The 16,388-nt window shown below is 42.8% G+C and overlaps 1 pseudogene; it reads right to left on the minus strand.

Annotated features, from left to right (window-relative positions):
* Positions 1-858: 858 nt before the first annotated feature.
* Positions 859-1,623, minus strand: LOC116534890 (annotated as a pseudogene).
* Positions 1,624-16,388: the final 14,765 nt, after the last annotated feature.

The following is a 16,388-nucleotide window of genomic DNA, read 5'->3' on the forward strand; positions in this document are numbered from 1 at the left end:
GTTGCCCAGGCCTATCTTGAAACTCCTAAGCTCAAAGCCATCTGCCTGCTTCAGCCCCACCAAAGTGCTGGGATTACATGTGTTAGCCACTGCTCCTGGCTATGCTGTTAAGGATTTTGATTAGAGGAGAGACATAAGTGGATTTTAAACACATCATTCTGTTAGCTGTGTTGAGAACCTATCATAAGAAAACCTAGGTGAAAGGAGACTTGGGCCAAGATAGAAGAGGTTGAGTGGGCAAGGAATCGTTGGCTTCTGGATATATTTTCACCCTTGAACTGATAGAATTAAATGTTGGGCAGAAACGAGGGCGAGGTGAAAATAAAAGTTCATGTTAATTTATTAACATTTGGCCGGGCACGGTGGCTCATGCCTGTAATCCCAGCACTTTGGGAGGCCGAGGCGGGTGGATCACGAGGTCAAGAGATCGAGACCATCCTGGTCAACATGGTGAAACCCCATCTCTACTAAAAATACAAAAAACATTAGCTGGGCATGGTGGCGCGTGCCTATAATCCCAGCTACTCAGGAGGTTGAGGCAGGAGAATTGCCTGAACCCAGGAGGCGGAGGTTGTGGTGAGCCGAGATCGTGCCATTGCATTCCATCCTGGGTAGCAAGAGTGAAACTCCGTCTCAAAAAAAAAAAAAAATTTATTAACATTCAAGGAGAATTTTTTTTCTTGGTCAAGATTTTTTTTATTTCTGCTTGGGGGAGGGAGCAGGATAAGAAGAACTGTTTTCCAATTTGCTTTCCACTGTATACACACGTACCCACACACATACATAAACATACATACACCAAAAATACCCCAAACAAACAAAAAAAAACAGGAATCAAAAACCAAAACACCCTCAAACTGCACAAATACTTCATATTTTGACCAAAAACATATCCTGGGAGGAAGTGCAAAATGCAAAATCAAATGACCAAAAAATGCTGAGCAAACAGCATTATTAATATACAAAATATTTATATTACTGAACTAGTAACTAGTAACAGGTGATGTTCTCCGTGTCTGTAAAACTTTGGAACCACATAGCTGATTTGTTAAATCTAGTCCATGCCAGCTTCCAAAAACCAAAATTTTAGTTAGCTTCATCTCTGATGCCTCATCAAAATTTTCTACAAGATCTGGAACATCATCGTCCTTCTCATCAATGTCCTGGTTTTGGTGCTTTACTGTCTAAGACTTGCCATGGGAACTGTTCAGCTAACTTCCTAAGGCTTGTTAAGCTGTCAGCACCAAGTTGACTAAATATTCCAGGAGGCATTTCTGTGATTGGTTTGGCTTCTGCATGACCAGTAATAACAAATGTGTTAGTAGAAAGGGAAGCTTGGACTTTGGGATTGTTGAAATGAATAACTGTCCCATCATCTTTAATTATGTTCACTTTTTCAATATCAGCTATATTATTCACAGCCAGTTTTTTAGAGAACTCTGGAGCTTTTTGTCATCAGTTGTAGCTATTCTATGTACCACCACCTTCTTTTTGCGAGCTGTACCCTTGCCCCCTATCCGGACCTGAGCCTGAAGTTTGGCTAACTTTTCTTGATTCATGCTGTTGGTAAATCTGAAGCAGGGAGGGTCCTCCAACACCAGCATGTGGCAAGTGAAAGATGGCTGCCTCCTGGAGAAAGTTTTAAAAATTTTTTTTATTTTCATTTTTTAGAGATGGGGTTTCACTGTGTTGGCCAGGCTGGTCTTGAACTCCTGACCTCAGGTGATCCACCTGCCTCAGCCTCCCAAAGTGCTGGGATTACAGGCATGAGCCACCGCGCCTGGCCTCGGGAGAAAGTTTTTTAAATTTATTTTCGAGACAAGGTATCTCTGTATCACCCAGGCTGGAGTGCAGTGGCAAGATCATAGCTCCCTCCACCCTCAAACTCCTGAGCTCAAGGAATCCTCTCACTTCAGCCTCCTGAATAGCTGGGACTGCAGGCATGTGCCAATGCACACTTGGCTAATATTTTTGTTTTTGAAGAGACAGAGTCTTGCTACAAGCCCAGGCTTGTTTCAAACTCCTGTACACAAAAGATCCTCCCACCTCAGCCTCATAGAGTGCTGTGATTACAGGCATGAGCCACTGTGCCCAGCCTTAATTTTTAATTTTGATCGACATAATTATATATATTTATGGTATACAATGTTTTCATTTGTCTGTTTTTGACAGAGTTTCGCTCTTGTCACCCAGGCTGGAGTGTAAAAGCAAGGTCTCGGCTCATTGCAGCCTCCGCCTCCCAGGCTCAAGTGATTCTCTTGCCTCAGCCTCCCAAATAGCGGGGATTACAGGCGCCTGCCACCATGCCTGGCTAATTTTTGTCATTTTTTAGTAGAGACAGAATTTTACCATCTTGGCCAGGCTGGTCTTGAATTCCGTACCTCAAGTGATTTGCCCACCTTGGCCTCCCAAAATGCTAGGATTACAGGTGTGAGCCGCCATGTCTGGCCCAGTGTTTTAATATGTGTATATGAAACATTATGGAATGATTATAGCAAACTGACATGTCCATCCTTACGTACTTATTTTTTGTAGAAAGAACATTTAAAATCTGTTCTTTTAGCAATTTTGAAGTATACCATACATTATTGTTGACTATGGTTACCAGGTTGTACAACAGATTTTAAAACGTATCTTTCTGTCAAAGTGAAACTACCCTTTGGTCAATATGTTCTCATTCTTCCTCTCCCCCAGCCTCTGATAACCTCAACGGTACTCTACTTCCATAAGTTTTTTAGATGCCATATGTAAGCAAGATAATGTAGTATTTGCATTTCTGTGTCTGGCTTATTTTGCTTACCATAATGTCCTGCAGGTTCAATTCTTTTGTTACAGATGACAGAATTTCCCTCTTTTTTGGCCTGGAGTAGCGGCTCATACTTGTAATCCCAGGACTTTGGGAGGCTAAGGCAGGCCGATCATCTGAGGTCAGGAATTCAAGACCAGCCTGGCCAACACAGTGAAACCCCATCTATGCTAAAAATACAAAAATTAGGCCAGGCGTGGTGGCTCACGCCTGTAATCCCAGCACTTCGAGAGGCCAAGACACTTGGATCTCCTGAAGTCAAGAGTTCATGACCAGCCTGGCCAACATGGTGAAACTGTTTCTACTAAAAATACAAAAATTACCTGGGCATGGTGGCACATGTCTTTAATTCCAGCTACTCAGAAGGCTGAGGCAGGAGAATCACTTGAACCCAGGAGGCGAAGGTTGCAATGAGCTGAGGTTGCACCACTGCACTCTAACCTGGGTGACAGAGCAAGATTCCATCTCAAGAAACAAAAATACTAAAAAACAATATAAAACAAAAAAATTCCCTGCTGTGGTGGCACGTGCCTGCCTGTAATCCCAGCTACTTGGGAGGCAGAGGCAGGAGAATCACTTGAACCTGGGAGGCAGACGTGTAGTGAGCCGGGATCTCATCACTGTGCTCCAGTGTGGGCAGCAGAGCAAGACTCTGTCTCAAAAACAGGACAAGACAGAATTTCCCTCTTATTAATAACTGAATAGCATTCCTGTGTGTGTGTGTGTGTGTGTGTGTGTGTGTGTGTGTGTATCACATTTTCTTTTCCACTCATCTCTTGATGGACACAGGTTGGTTCCATGTTTTGGCCTTTCTGAATAATGCTTCAGTGAACATAGGAGTGCAGACATCTCATTGACATACTGATTTCATTTCTTTTGGATATACACCCAGAAGTGGGATTCCTGGGTCATATGGTAGTCCTGTTGTTAGTTTTTTGAGGAACATCCATGCCGTTCTCCCTAGTGGCTGTGCTAATTTACATTCCTACCAACAGTATGCAAGGGTTCGCTTTTGTCCACATCCTTGGCAACACTTGTTATTGGATAAATATTAAGCAATTGGATTTTTTTTCCCTCTATTGCCCAGGCTGGAGTACATTGGTGAAATCACAGTTCATCACAATCTCAAACTCTTGGGCTCAAGCAGTCCTCCTACCTTGGCCTCCCAAAGTGTTGGGATTACAGCCAGTGCACCCAGCCAAGCAGCTGGGTATGTAAGAATAGAGCTGGAAGGGGCAGGCTTTCAAACTGGAGATGTAAATTTGAGGATCCCCTCACATATTGCCAGTGTATAAAGAAGTAAGGTCTAGCACAGCTCACTGCTCATCAGGACCCCTAGAAGACCTTTTTTAAAATGGTATTTTCAAAAAAAAAAAAAAAAGGATTTTCTTGGCCTCTCTTCCCAGAAATCCTAACTGAATTGATCTGAGGTAGAGTGAGGGCATTGTATTTTTTAAAACAGTCTAAGGTTATCCTATATTTGTACATTTAGCTTATTTAAACTTTTTAACATTGTAAACAATGCTTATATTAAAAGCCTTATAGTGTAATTGTGTACAATCTTAGTTGCTTTTATAGTATACACTTCTAGAATATTGCTAGTATTTTTTGTTAATTTTGCACATGAAGGCCAGGCCCAGTGGCTCACACCTGTAATCCCAGCACTTTCGGAGGCCAAAGCGGGAGTATCACTTGAGGTCAGGAGCCTAAGACCAGACTGACCAACATGGTGAAACCCTGTCTCTACTAAAAATACAAAAATTAGCCAGGCATGGTGGCTGGCGCCTGTAATCCCAGCTACTTGGGAGGCTGAGGCTCAAGAGTTGCTTGAACCTGGGAGATGGAGGTTGCAGTAAACTGAGATCGTGCCACTGGGTGACAGAGTGAGACCCAGCTCAAAAAAAAAAAAAAAAAAAAAATTTGCACATGAAGAACACATGATTTTGTTCTGACATACAGTCTTTAAAATATGAGTTTTAAAGTCAGAATAGGCTGGGCATGCTGGTTCATGCCTATAATCCCAGCACTTTTGGAGGCCAAGGCAGGCAGATAGATCACTTGGGGCCAGGAGTTTGAGACCAGTGTGGTCAACATGGTGAGACCAGTGTGGTCAACGTGGTGAAATGCCGTCTCTACTACAAATATAAAAATTAGCCAGGTGTGGTGTTGCACACCGATAATTCCAGCTACTCAGGAGACTGAGGCAGGAGAATTGCTTGAACCTGAGAGGTGGAGGTTGCAGAAAGCTGAGATTGTGCCACTGTACTCCAGCCTGGACAACAGAGTGAGACCCAGTAAATTTCTTAATAAAATTTCCATGCCTTAAGCATTAGAACAATCATCTAAATCTGCAGTGACATTTTAAGTGCCAAGTCTTTCTCCTAGCTATAACACTAAGAGGTCTCAATATCGCTTAATCAGAAAAAAAAAAAAAAAAAAGGAATCATAGATAAGAAAGAAAAAAAAATGAATGGAATACAGAAAGCTCCGTCAATTCTGAATTAGTCGTGAAGGTAGTCACTATCTGGAGTTAGTATTTTTGTATCAGGCACTTTCTCCTTAGTGAGTTTCATTCAAATCACAGTATCAAAGAGACACAAAGTAAAATGTTGATAAATCAATGATCAAGGAAACAAGTAGGAAGCTCAATTGCAGGGTTCCAGATGAAGACAGACAGGAGAGACAGGTGAAAATAGACAGACTGGGATAGTAAACGTGAAAATGAGGAGTAGATGGATTTGGACTATATTTTAGAAGTCCATTAAAGCCTGGAGATGAAATTTCACCCTCTCGCATTCCTAAAAATGTAAAGCTTTGACTCTCAGGTCACCAGATGATACCACCTACTATCCCTTATTGCACTGTCCATTTATCGACTCCCCCAAAGTCACTCCTGCTTTCTCAAAAATACTAGTTTCTGGCCCACTGTCCAACTCCATTCCTGTCTAAATTGTTGGCCTTTTCAGTGTATGTATAAATGGTCTTTCTAACACCCTGACCTCTCTGTTTCTTCAACTCATATCCATTGATCTTGTCCTCCACTTCTCGGCTACTCACTTCCATGATCATATACCTTTGTCATTGTCAAACCGTCCTTTATCTCATTCTCTGACCTCTACCTCTTATCTTTCCACTCCCTCTAATACCCTGACTCCAGCAATCCTTCAACTACACCAGGATGGGATTTAACAAGTGGAGGCCGTTGGTGAGAATGAGGGCAACTACTTTTGAGAGGGTGAAGGGGAGAGATGATAATGTTTGACGGTGGGATTTTAGTGAGAATGTGGTACTATCAATGAATTATGGGTCTTGATCGTATAGGACTTGCTGATGGATTTGATGTGGGTTTTGGAAAGGAGAGAAATTGAGATGACTTCCAGATTCTTCACTTGAGGCACCAAGCCAGTGGTACAGTAACTTAGAGAGATGAAAAAGATTGGAGGAGGAGCAGATTTCGTGGTTGTGTGAATCAAGAATTCTATTTTGGAGCTGGGTGTGGTGGTTGATGCTTGTAATACCAACACTTTGGGAGGCCGAGGTGGGAGGATCACTTGAGGCCAGGAGTCTGGGCAACACAGGGAGACCCCATCTCTACAAAAAATAAAAAATTAGTGGCTGTGGTGGTACGCCTATAGTCCCAGCTACTAGGGATGCTGAGGTGGGAGGATAGCTTGAGTCCAGGAGGTTGAGACTGCAGTGACCCATGATGGCACCACCGCACTACAGCCTGGGTAACAGAGCAAGACCCTGTCTCACAAAAAAAAAAAAAAAAAAAAATTGTATTTTGGCAGAGCTAAATTTGAAATTTAGATATCTAAGTAGAGATGTACATTAAGGAATTGGACCCAATCACTGGGAGCTCAGGGAAGAGGTCAGGGCTGGGAGACAGGTTTTGCAACACTTATTCTATGGTGGCGTTCGAGGCCGGGGGACTGGTTGAAGTCACCCTAATTCTCTGAAGGGAAAACAGTCACAATTTGAGAAGGCTGAAGGTTTCCATTTGAACAGATGAATTAAGGCTATTAGGATTTTGATGGACAGTGAATTTCAGAGGGCATGGAGGAAGAATTTCAGGCTTGTGATAATTTTGGACCCGGTCCATGGGGACTATAACTTGTGCTAGTACCAGCCAATATTGTTTTGAAACAGTTTCAAATCTAGTGTGATTTGGCTGTACAAACCCTAAGGATGATTTATTACAAAACTTTAATTATATTAAAATATATCAGATATTTTTCCAATTCTAATCTAGTCTTGTCCCAATGCTTTCTCTCTAAATTTCTGGATCTGCAGGATTTATCAGTTAAATGGAAAAGGAAAGCAAACAAAATACCTTGATTTAATCTGCATTAGAAAAATGCCACTAAATGACTTTCAAGATCAACTTATTTTTCACAGTTTTATCTCACCTTGAATATTTCCTACACCTATGAGCATATGAATTCAGACATCTTGCTTTCAAAGGAAATTAAGATTTTAAAAATTATTTATTAATACATGTGTGTGATTCAAAAGTCTAAACTATATAAATATTTTTTAATTTTTATTTATTTAATTTTTATTTTTTTAAAGACGGGGTTTCACCATGTTGGTCAGGCTGCTCTTGAACTCCTGACCTCAGGTGATCCGCCTGCCTTGGCCTCCAAAGTGCTTGGATTAAGGTGTGAGCCACCGTGCCTGGCCAACTATATAAATATTATACAAAGAGAACTCTTGATCCCACCCCTGTCTTCTCCATCCTTATTGACCTCACCCTAATCTTCATAGTTCTTACTTATCCTTCCATTGTTTCTTTTTTTGGTTGGCGGGGGCAGGAAGGGGGGACGGAGTCTCACGCTGTTGCCCAGGCTGGAGTGCAATGGCATGATCCCAGCTCCCTGCAACCTTTGCCTCCCCGGTTCAACTGATTCACCTGCCTCCGACTCCTAAGTAGCTGGGATTACAGGCACCCACCACTATGCCCAGCTAATTTTTATATTTTTAGTAAAGAGACGGGGTTTCATCATGTTGGCCAGGTTAGTCTGGAACTCCTGACCTCAAGTGATCTGCCCGCCTCGGCCTCCCAAAGTGCTGGGATTACCAGCGTGAGCCACTGTGCCTGGCCTTAACGTTTATATTCTTATCTCCAATACAAAAGTAACATATATACTCTTCTGTTCTAGCTTGGTTCACTTAATGAATCTTGAAAATCTTTTCAGATCAGTATATAGAAATTTTCCTCATTCTTTTTGTTGTTGTTGTTGTTCGTTTAAAAAAAAATAGCAACATACATTGTGAAGATATACCATGGTTTATTTAATCGGTTGTTTATTACTAGACACTTAGCTTGTTATCTGGTAATTAAGATATGTGTCTGTGCCAGAGATGAAAATCCCTTAGAAGTTATTCTTTATCTCCCAGCTTTTAGAAAACAGAATCTAATTCATTGGGGCCTTCTACAAAGCTGAATCAAATTCTGAATTCGTTTTTAATAATTTAATTTTTAAAGAAAGTTGCTTTGGTGAAAAGAAAGTTTCAAATTTTCTTTAGAATGGAAGGAATTAATTTCAAATTATTGTAGAACTAAAGAGCTCCCAGTGGACTATCTAAAGTCAGCAACCCTCAGCATCAGTACTTGCTATTTGAGCTTGAAGTCATTAGCTTTCCCCTATGATTCAGGGAAAGATACCTCGAAATCGTAAGAACAGTAGCTTTGAATTACAATTTCTAGGTCAAAGTAATGGAGACATTACTTTAGCTGTGGTTTGGCTGTGAACTTGGCTAGCAGATTTTTTCTACTAAAGAAACAAGCTACTCGGGTCCAACTGGAAAAATACACAGAAATCCAGACTGTTGGCCTTGGCAGTGGAAGCCCTATTTTCTTCTGAAAAGCACAGTAAAATTGTTAGATCTTGGTTGGGCGTGGTAACCCACAACTGTAATCCCAGTACTTTGGGATGCTAAGGTGGGCGGATCACTTGAGTCCAGGAGTTTAAGACCAGCCTGGGCAACACGGTGAAAGCCCATCTCTACAAAAAATTAGCCAGGCATGATGGTGCATGCCTGTAGTCTCAGCTACTTGGGAGGCTGAGGTGGGAGGATCACATGAGCCCAGGAGGTCAAGGCTGCAGTGAGATGTAATCATGCCACTGCACTCCAGGCCTAGGTGACAAAGTGAGACACCTGTCTTAAAAAAAAATCTCTATGAGGGATGAAGCACAGTGAAATGATGGTAGTGTAAGTCTGTCTCTCCTTGGAAAAAAAATCGAATTCTGAAATTTTCTTTCAGCAAACTAAAGCTAAGACATTTACACACTCTTTTCCTGCCAGGTTAGTGGACTAAGAGGGATGAATAGCCCTCCTTATCTAGAAAACCATCATTTAATGGTGGTCTTAAGTGAAGTGGCATGCCTCAATTTCTGCAAGAATTCCTTATGAGTTCTTGTATCTCTCTTCTCAGCAGGACTAATGAAGTTCTCCTTTGCTGAGGGAGTCAACAACTCACATTTATTATTCAATAATAAATTCCCAGGCCGGGCCTGGTGGCTCACGCCTATAATCCCAACACTTTGGGAGGCTGAGGTGGGCAGATCACCTGAGGTCAGGAATTCAAGATCAGCTGGGCCAATATGGCGAAACACCTTCCCTACTAAAAATACAAAAAATTATCTGGGCATTGTGGTGGGCACCTGTCGTCCCAGCTACTCAGGAGGCTGAGGCACGAGAATTGATTGAACCCAGGTGGCGGAGGTTGCAGTGAGCTAAGTTGGCGCCATTGCACTGCAGCCTGGGCGACAGAGCGAGACTCTGTCTCCAAAAACAAAACAAAACAAAATAAAGGCCTTCAGTCCTGGAGAGCTGCAAGCCCCACAGGCTCTCAGGCTGTTGATCATTATTAATAAATAAATAAATAAATAAATTCCCTCTTTGCCAGGCACTGTAGAATAGACATGGTCTCTTTCCTCCAAGCCCCAGGCACAGTGAAGACAGTGAAACACTGCCTATGTTTTGCAGCAATTGGATTCCAGATTTGGATAAACATCAAGAAGTGAGTGTGGTTTACCAATAATAAGAAAGACATGCCATCTATAGATTTGTGCAGCATTTAGGTTCCTTTGTTTTTTTTTTTAAGAGACAGTCTTACTCTGTCACCCAGGCTGGCATGCAGTGGCACAATCATAACTCACTGCAACGTTGAACAACTGGACTCAAGTGATCCTCCTGTCTCAGCCTCCCAAGTAGCTCGGACTACAGGCATGCACCACCATGCCTGGCTAAAGAAATTAGGTTTTTATGTCCTATTGTGCAGTAAATTTTCTCAGTGTGAAAATTGTTTAAAGATTGATTCTTTCCATAAGTTTCATGGAAGTGCAAACTATTTCTCTCTTGTTTTATTTCCTCTCCTTTAAAAAGTGCTTTGCACATAATAAGCAGTCAGTAAATATCTGTGGATTCAATAAATGAATTCCTTATGTGAAGTATTTTCATGTTCAGCCATTTGTTCATTCCATGAAATTTATTTATTTGTTTACTTTGAGACGGAGTCTCATTCTGTCGCCCAAGCTGGAGTGCAGTGGCATGATCTCAGCTCACTGCAACTTCTGCCTCCCAGGCTCAAATGATTCTCCTGCCTCAGACTCCTGAGTAACTGGGATGACAGGCAGTTGCCACCATGCCTGGCAAATATTTTGTATTTTAATAGAGATGGGGTTTCACTGTGTTGCCGGGTGGTCTTGAACTGAGCTCAGGCAATCTGCCAGGCTGGGCCTCCCAAAGTGCTGCGATTATAGGGGTAAGCCAATGTGCCCAGCCTATGAAATTTATTAAGTGAAATATTTATATAGTTTTAGGCACTTGGAGGAAACATCAGTGAAACGCATCTATATTTGATCTCTGCCCTCATGGAGTTCGTTGGTAAACAGTAAGTAAAATATATAATAAGTGAGATGGTGATCAATGCTAAGGGGAAAAATGGCAGGAAAGAATAGGAAATTTTGGGGGAAAGATAAACAAATTCATCCATGCTATTGAAATTTTAGATATGGTGGCCAGAGACCACCATATCTAAATATGGTGACATTTGAGTAAAGTCCTGGAGAAAGTGAAGGAAGGAGCTATCAAATATCTGGGGAAAGAGCATACCAATCTGAGCAGAAGGAACAACAGGTGAATAAACACTGAGGCAGAAGCAGCCTTCTTGTAAGTAGAACAGGAGGCGACGACAGAAAGGTAAGGTAAGGCAGGTCACGTAGAGCTTTTTTTTTTTTTTTAATTTGAGGCAGAGTCTCACTCTGTCACTCCAGCTGACGTGATCCGGGCTCACTGCAACCTCTGCCTCAGCCTCCCAAGTAGCTGGGACTACAGGTGTGTGCCTCCATGCCCAGCTAATTTTTTATATTTTTAGTAGAAACAGGATTTCACAGCCAGGCATGGTGGCTCACACCTGTAATCCCAGCCCTTTGGGGGGCCAAGGCTGGTGGATCATGAGGTCAGGAGTTCAAGACCACCCTGGCCAAGATTGTGAAACCCTGTTCTAAAAATACAAAAATTAGCTGGGCATGGTGGGGGATGCCTGTAATTCCAGCTACTCAGGAGGCTGAGGCAGCAGAACTGCTTGAACCTCAGAGGCAGATGTTGCAGTGAGCCGAGATCATGCCACTCCACTCCAGCCTGGGTGACAGAGCAAGATTCTGTCTCAAAGAAAGAAAGAAAGAAACGATTTCGCCATGTTGGCCAGGCTGGTCTTGAACTCCTGACCTCAAGTGATCCGCCTGCCTTGGCTTCCCAAAGTTCTAGGATTACAGGTGTGAGCCATTGCACCTGGCCATGTAGAGCTTTCTGTGCATTGTACAGACTTTGGCCTTTACCCAGAGTGAGATGGGAAGACATTGGAGGATTTTGAGCAGTGAAGTAATGTGATGGGATAGACGTTTTCAAGGATGCTATGATTGCTGCATTGAGAATAGATTGAAGAGCAGTAAGTGTAGAACTTAGGAAGCTACTACAATCATCCAGGGAAGAGATGTCCAGGGTGGTAGTGGTACCACATATTTAGGCTGGATTCTGGATGTATTCTGAATGCAACACAGAAGGTAACAGCTTATGGACCTGATATGAAAGCAAGACAGGGGTTGAAGTGTGAGGACCAATGTGGGCAAATGCATGTACGGTTCATAATGAGTTGTATCTGCAAACATACAATAAACATTCTATTGAAACACCGTCCATATATGTAAATCAAAAACAAGACTCCCTGGGAAAAGATAGTGCAAAGTAGCATGTCTTGATCAATGTCTTGACTTTTGTACTTGTGCAGCTTAGCACTTACCACACTGGAATATGTGAAACTTCAGGCTCCTTACGAGTGGGGTTTGTGGCTTTTGTCTTTATTTCTCTATTTCTTAGAAAAGTATCTGACACAGAGTAGACACTGAATATATGTTTGCTGAATAAATGAAGTTTGAATATATTATGTTCCCAAGCATTTTCCATATCAGTTTATTTAAAAATCCTCGGTTGCAAAACAGAAAGGTTTTTAATGTTAAACACACACAGGCTGGGTGCGGTGGCATGTGCCTGTTGTCCCAGCTGCTCGGGAAGCTGAGGTGGGAGGATTGCTTGAGCCCAGGAGTTCTGGGCTGTAGTGTGCCATCCCGATCGGGTGTCCACACTAAGTTCAGCATCAATATGGTGACCTCCCGGGAACGGGGGACCACCAGGTTGCCTAAGGAGGGGTGAATCGGCCCAGGTCAGAAACGGAGCAGGTCAAAACTCCCACGCTGATCAGTAATGGTATCGTGCCTGTGAATAGCCACTGCACTCCAGCCTGGGCAACATAGCAAAACCCCGTCTCTTAAAAAAAAAAAAGCCGGGTGCAGTACCTCACGCCTGTAATCCTAGCACTTTGGGAGTCCAAGGTGGGTGGATCACCTGAGGTCAGGAGTTCAAGACCAGCCTGGCCAACATGGTGAAACCCCATCTTTAAAATAAAAATAAAAATAAAATAAATAAATAAACACACACGCACACACACTGCAAGTGATAATAGGGTTCTGCTCAGAAACATCTGCGTTTGTGCTTTTTATTTATTCTTTTTTTATGCTTTTAAAATACGTATTATAATTCAATAATGATTTATTTTTCTTTCCTTTTTTTTATTTTTTGAGACGGAGTCTCTCTCTGTCACCTAGGCTGGACTGTGGTGGCACAATCTTGGCTCACTGAAACCTCTGCCTCCCGGGTTCAACAGTTCTTCTCCCTCAGCCTCCTGAGTAGCTGGGATTACAGGCACGCACCACAATGCATGGCTAATTTTGTATTTTTATTAGAGATGGGGTTTCACCATGTTGGCCAGGCTGGTTTTGAACTCCTGACCTCAGGTGATCCGCCCACCTCTGCCTCCCAAAATACTGAGATTACAGGCATGAGCCACCACACCCGGCCCAATAATGATTTTTTAAAAATTATTTTTAATATTTATTATTTAAATTAATAGAGATGGTGTCTTGCTATATTGCCCAGGCTCGTCTTGAAGTCCTGATCTCAAACAGTCCTCCTGCCTTAACCCCCTAAAGTGCTAAGATTACAGGCATGAGCCACCATGCCCAGTCAGTGATGATTTCTTTAGGTTTCTATTGAACTTGCATTACCAGTATGCTACTTATGAATTACAAATTGTGCATTTGGGCCAGTCGCAGTGGCTCATGCTTGTAATCCCAGCACTTTGGGAGGATGAGAGGGAAGGATCACTTTAGTCCAGGAATCTTTACAAAAAATACAAAAATTAGCTGAGTGTAGTGGCATGTGCCTGTGGTCCCAGCTACTCAGGAGGCTAAGATTGGAAGATCACTTGAGCCCGGTAGGCGGAGGTTGCAGTGAGTTGATATGTGCCTCTGCACTCCAGCCTGGGCAACAGAGTAAGGCTATGTCTCAGAATACATATAAATTTTTTTTTTAATGAAATAACATCTACACTTGCCAAGCCTAGTAACTCTTCTAACACAGAGTCACTGGATTTGCCTCTGCGAGTGACATCTGTGTAGTGAAAGGATTGATCTCAGATGCACAGACAGAGTATATGTGGAAAATGTCTCACAGTTTTGTCAGACCCATCTGCGTGTCCTTTTTTTGAGACTGAGATTCACTCTTGTTGTCTAGGCTGGAGTACCATGGCTTGATCTCCACTCACTGCAACTTCTGCCTCCTGGGTTCAAGCAATTCTGCCTCAGCCTCCCAAATACCTGGGATTACAGTCATGTGCCACCACGCCTGACTAATTTTTAGTAGAGACGGGGTTTCTCCATATTGATCAGACTGGTCTCGAACTCCCAACCTCAGGTGATCTGCCCATCTCAGCCTCCCAAAGTGCTGGGGTTACAGGCATGGGCCACCATGCCTGGCCCCTTTTTAAAATTTAAATTTAAAATTTTCTTTTAATAAAAAACAAGTTTGTATTGCGTCCTCTAAATTACTCCATGTTTTTCTTCTTATTGGAAAAGTTTTAAAATCAACTTTTGATAATTTTACCAAAACTTTAAAAAACAGATATTTAATAAATGTGTCACAGACACATGGGACAGAACTCTACTTTTTGTAGAGGACCTTAATCTGAATAAGGTCATGAGTTTTTCAGTAAATCTCCACTGAGTTTTCTGGTAATTTTACAAAAACAAGCCCATCACTGTCCATGGGAAATGAAATTTTTTTTTAATTTTATTTTTTTGAGACAGGGTTTCACTCCTGTCATACAGGCTAGAGGCAGTGGTGCAATCACAGCTTACTGTAACCTCCGCATTCTGGGTTCAAGTGATCCTCCCACCTCAGCCTCCCGAGTAGTGGAGACTACAGACACAAGCCACTATGCCTGGCTAAGTTTTTAATTTTTTTTTTTTTTTTGAGACGGAGTTTCACTCTTGTTACCCAGGCTGGAGTGCAATGGCACGATCTCGGCTCACCGCAACCTCCACCTCCTGGGCTCAGGCAATTCTCCTGCCTCAACCTCCTGAGTAGCTGGCATTACAGGCACGCGCCACCATGCCCAGCTAATGTTTTTTGTATTTTTAGTAGAGACGGGGTTTCACCATGTTGACCAGGATGGTCTCGATCTCTTGACCTCGTGATCCACCCGCCTCAGCCTCCCAAAGTGCTGGGATTACAGCACTTTTTTCTCAAAAAAAAAATTTTGAAAGGCTTTTAAAAGCTCACTAGTTGGGTTTGATGCCCGTTGTTTGCACGAAATATCCTCTGGATTCCGGAAACTCCAGAATGTGACCCACATGAGTCTGGTGATTCTGGATGTTGTTTGCAAGGCTGAAGTTGAATTATTGTGGCAATATAGCCAGCCCACAGACATTAAAGAGATTATTTAAAAATAGACTTAGCATGTAATCCTAGCACTTTAGGAGGCCGAGGCAGGTGGATCACTTGAGGTCAGGAGTTCAAAACCAGCCTAGCCAATATGATGAAACCCTGTCTCTACTAAAAACTTAGCTGAGCATAGTGGCAGGTACCTGTAATCCCAGCTACTTCGGAGACTGAGGCACAAGAATCACTTGAACCCGGGAAGTGGAGGTTGCAGTGAGCTGAGTTTGCGCCACTACACTCTAGCCTGGGTGACAGAGCAAGACTTCATGTCAAAATAAATAAATAAATAAAAAGGACTGGGCACGGTGGCCCATGCCTGTATTTCTAGCACTTTAGGAGGCCGAGGCAGGTGGATCACTTGAGGTCAGGAGTTCGAGACCAGCCTGACCAACATGGAGAAACCCCGTCTCTACTAAAAATACAAAATTAGCCGGGCGCGGGAGCGTGGCCTGTAATCCCAGCTACTTGGGATGCTGAGACTGGAGAATCACTTGAACCTGGGAGGTGGAGTTTGCGGTGAGCTGAGATCACACCACTGCACTCCAGTCTGGGCAACAAGAGTGAAACTCAGTCTCAAAAAAAAAAAAAAAAAAAGATTTAGCAATGTTTGTCAAAATGAAAGCCCATCTATTAGAATGTATCAGTTAAAGTGTGGTGGCTCAAACTTGTAATTCTATCTATTTGGGAGGCTGAGGTGAGAGGATTGCTTGAGTCCAGGAAACCATGGACACAGTGGCTCATGCCTGTAATCCTAGCATTTTGGTAGGCCGAGCTTGAGCTCAGGAGTTCATTGCCAGGGTGGCAACATAGTGAGACCTCAGCTGTACTAAAAATCAGAAAAATTAGCAGGTGTGGTGGCATATACCTATAGTGCCCACTACTTGGGAGGCTGAAGAAGGAGGATCATTTGAACCCAGGAGTTCTAGCCTGGGTGACAGAGTCAGATCTTTTCTGAAACAACAACAGAAACCTCTGTACACAAAATAATCAAAGTAGGCCAGGCGTGGTGACTCACGCCTGTAATCCCAGCACTTTAGGAGGCTGAGGCAGGCAGATCACTTGAGGACATGAGTTCAAGACCAGCAACATGGCAAAACCCCATCACTACTGAAAATACAAAAATTAGCTGCTAGGCATGGTGGTGCAAACCTGAAGTCCCATTCACTCAGGAGGCTGAGGCAGAAGAATGGCTTGAACCCAGGAGGCAGAGGTTGCAATGAGTCAAGATAGTGCCACTGCA

Source organism: Sapajus apella, unplaced genomic scaffold (assembly GCF_009761245.1).
Source record: "Sapajus apella isolate SASKATOON/1434 unplaced genomic scaffold, GSC_monkey_1.0 scaffold90, whole genome shotgun sequence".
Lineage (NCBI taxonomy): Eukaryota > Metazoa > Chordata > Mammalia > Primates > Cebidae > Sapajus > Sapajus apella.